Source organism: Nicotiana tomentosiformis, chromosome 1 (assembly GCF_000390325.3).
Source record: "Nicotiana tomentosiformis chromosome 1, ASM39032v3, whole genome shotgun sequence".
In the NCBI taxonomy this organism is placed as follows: Eukaryota; Viridiplantae; Streptophyta; class Magnoliopsida; order Solanales; family Solanaceae; genus Nicotiana; species Nicotiana tomentosiformis.
Genome location: NC_090812.1, coordinates 144,525,453 through 144,529,129, shown reverse-complemented (window position 1 = coordinate 144,529,129; position 3,677 = coordinate 144,525,453).

Sequence of the window (3,677 nt, the reverse complement as noted above, 5' to 3'; positions counted from 1 at the left end):
TTGAAATTGGCTTACCTAGTCTTAGAGACTAGGTGCCATCACGACGCATGTGGTGGAATTTTGGGTCGTGACAGAGCACATATTTTTTCTTTTTATTGTATCACATATTTCTTCCATCTTAAAGTGGATTAATTATCACAAAGGACACGTAGATTTTAATTGATTATGTATTTTTCTATATTTTCTTGGTACTTTTTATTTGATTAAGTTCAGTTAATGAAAGTTCATATATGCAAATTAAATTCAATCGTCACCAATATTGAAAACCCGTCCCATAAGTCTAAAATAAGACATGATGTTACCGGAAAGGTATGAATGGATGTGGACATGGTAATTGACGAAATTATAATCGTCATCATTGTGGTAATGAGAACAATATTGGTTCTCAAAATAATCCTTCACTTTGTGAAAGTGATGTTTGCCATTGATATGGCATGAGATTTTATAAAGCACACATGGATTATTATGCTCCATTCCTGAAGTGAATGTGAAAACAATGTGATAATCATTATGAATACATATTCATTCTTCGAAGAATATGAACGTGCTAGTGGTAGTGAATATACCACACTCACCTCTAGAAGGGGTTTGTGATGAAATAAGAAAATAATATCATTATTATGGCATGAATGGTCATTGGTTACGTATGCCAAATTGTTTTGGCAATGTGATCATTAAAGGACAACAATAATGCAACAAATAGATCTTGCATCTAATTCTGACCATGACCATAATGGTATAACTTTTTCTTTAAAAGAGATATTCACCATATAGATGTTGATGAATATATGGTAATACAAAATTAATTAAGAGCTTTGGAAGAGCCAATTATTACTAGTTTTGAGGAATAAAATTGATTATCATTACGACATTCTGTTGTAGTAAGTCTCAAAGAAACTTATTGAATTTCTAAAGTATTCGCGAAAATTGTTTGGTTATATTGAGACTATAGATAATAAGAAGATTTAATATATTTATATTACTACAATTGTAGCAGGTTAATATGTATATGAAAATTACCCACTTTATTGCTTGATTTGTACTACATAAATAAAAATATATGGTGAAATTACATGACATAGAAAAATGGATATTTATTGATATAAAAACCCATGTCATAGTAAACTGGGAGTTTAATTAACAATTGCACATGTCATGATGTAAACTTGAATTTTTCTGATACAGACAGTTTTATCAGGCATGGCCTATTGAGCAATCTTGATATAAGTATGATATGAAAAATAAATGAGAATTCACATGGATAAGTGTTGAAGAAGATTCTTTATGAATTCTCTTGTGTTGCTTGTTCTCGCGATTATTATACCAACTAAAATTGGGATTGAATCCCTTGAATTCTAGAATTTATCAAAGGTGAATATGGGCCCATTCACCTGCTATGTAAACCTTATAAAGATGCATCTATAAGATGGTTACATGTTTATTATCAACCCGCAACTTGAATGCCAAGTTTCTTTCTCAATAATTTAATTTAGAGCATAATTTTCAGATTTTCTATTCAAGACAGTTCATCTTGATAAGTTGGTTTACATCACAGTTGGTTTAGCAATTATTTATTGAGTGCCTCCGCTTAATATCTAAATTATTGCTTATGAGAACAAAATTATCTTTATCAGTTTGATATATGTTATATACGAAAGTATATTACATTCTCCCTTCACAAGTGGTTTAAGGTCAGGAACGAAATAATTACATCTTATTATTATTGATGTGCGGTGTATATTTTGATTAACACCATAACGCAAAAAGGTTGAGATTGAGTCCTCTACATTTTTGAAACGTATACAAAGGGATATTTGTGGACTTATTCACCCGCCTAGTGGGTCGTTTAGATATTTTATGGTCTTAATAGATGCACATTCTAGATGATCTTATGTACGCCTATAGTCATCTCACAACCTGGCATTTGCAAAATTAATGGCACAAATAATTCGATTACGGGCACAATTTTCCGATAATCCAATTAAGTCTATTAGACTTGATATTGCTGCTGAGTTTTCATCCCAAACAGTTAATGATTATTGCTTATAAATCGGGATAAAAGTAAAACATATTGTAGCTCATGTTCACACTCAAATGGCCTTGCAGAGTCCTTGATTAGATGTCTATAATTGATAGTAAGACCGTTACTCATGAAAACGAGGTTACCCACTTCAGTTTGGGGTCATGCCATTTTACATGCAACAATGCTAGTTCGTCTTAGACAGACAAATTATCATAAATATTACCCGTTGTAATTAGTTTTGGGTTATGAACCTAATATATCCCATTTAAGAATTTTTGGGTGCGCATTATATGTGCCTGCAACACAGTCATATCGCATCAAGATGGGTCCCCAAAGAAGGTTAGGAATATATGTTGGGTTTGAATTACTCTCCATTATTCGCTACCTCAAAAGATTAATGAGAGATTTGTTCACTGCTCGATTTGCAGATTGTCGATTCGATAAAGCATTTTTCCCAAAATTAGGGGGAGAAATTGATGAAACCAAACAGAATATTTTGTGAAAAAATTCATCATTGTCTCATCTTTATCCATGTGCCTATATTTGTGAAAAAGAGGTGCAAAAGATTATCCATTTGCATAAAATAGCAAATCAAATGCCAGATGCATTTACGGATCTAAAAAGAATAACGAAATCACATATCCCTGCAGAGAATGTTCCAATCCGTATTGATGTCCCCGTTGGATAATCTTCTAGTGTTATAACTAATGAGTCAAAAGCACGCCTAAAGCGTGGCCGACCATTGGGTTCTAAGGATCGAAATCCTAGAAAAAGGAAAATAAATGATCAAGATGACACTACGAATGAGTCTCATAAAGAAACATACTCCCTCCGTTTCAAATTAAATGAGGTAGTTTGACTAGGCACAAAGTTTAAGAAAAAAAAAAGACTTTTAAGAGCTTTGTGAGGCCATGACATTTGTGTGGTTATAAAAGCTTCTCATTAAAGGTAAAATTGGTAAAATGAAAAGTTTAAAGTTGAATTATTTCCAAATTTAGAAATGTGTTATTTATTTTGGAACAGACTAAAAAGGAAAGTACCTCATCTAAATTGAAACGGAGGGAGTATGATTTAACCATCCTGATATTTATGAGGAAATCAATGAGCATGAGACTCAAGAAAATAAGTAACTATCAATAAATCCAATCGATATTAAGATAGATTTGAATCGATTGAATATAATGGTGGATTATGTCTTTGCATACAATGTTGTATCTAGCATTATGCAAGATAATAAGGATCTTTAACCTCAATCTGTTGGAGAATGTCGACAAAGACGTGATTGACCAAAATGGTAGAAGCAATCCAATCTGAGTTGGATTTACTTGTGAAATGTGAAATTTTTGGGCATGTAGTCCAAACACCTAATGGTGTTAAGCCTGTTGGCTATAAATGGGTCTTTGTACGTAAGAGAAGTGAGAAAAATGAGGTACAAAGATATAAGGCACGTCTTGTTACATAAGGATTTTCACAAAGGCCTAGTGTCGATTATGAAGAGACATATTCACCTGTTATGGATGCAAAAACATTTCTATCTCATAAGTTTTGCAGTCCATGAAAAGCTTGGTATGGATTTAATGAATGTGGTTACAGCCTATATTTATGGCACACTTGATAACGAAATATACATGAAAATTACCGATGGATTTAAAAT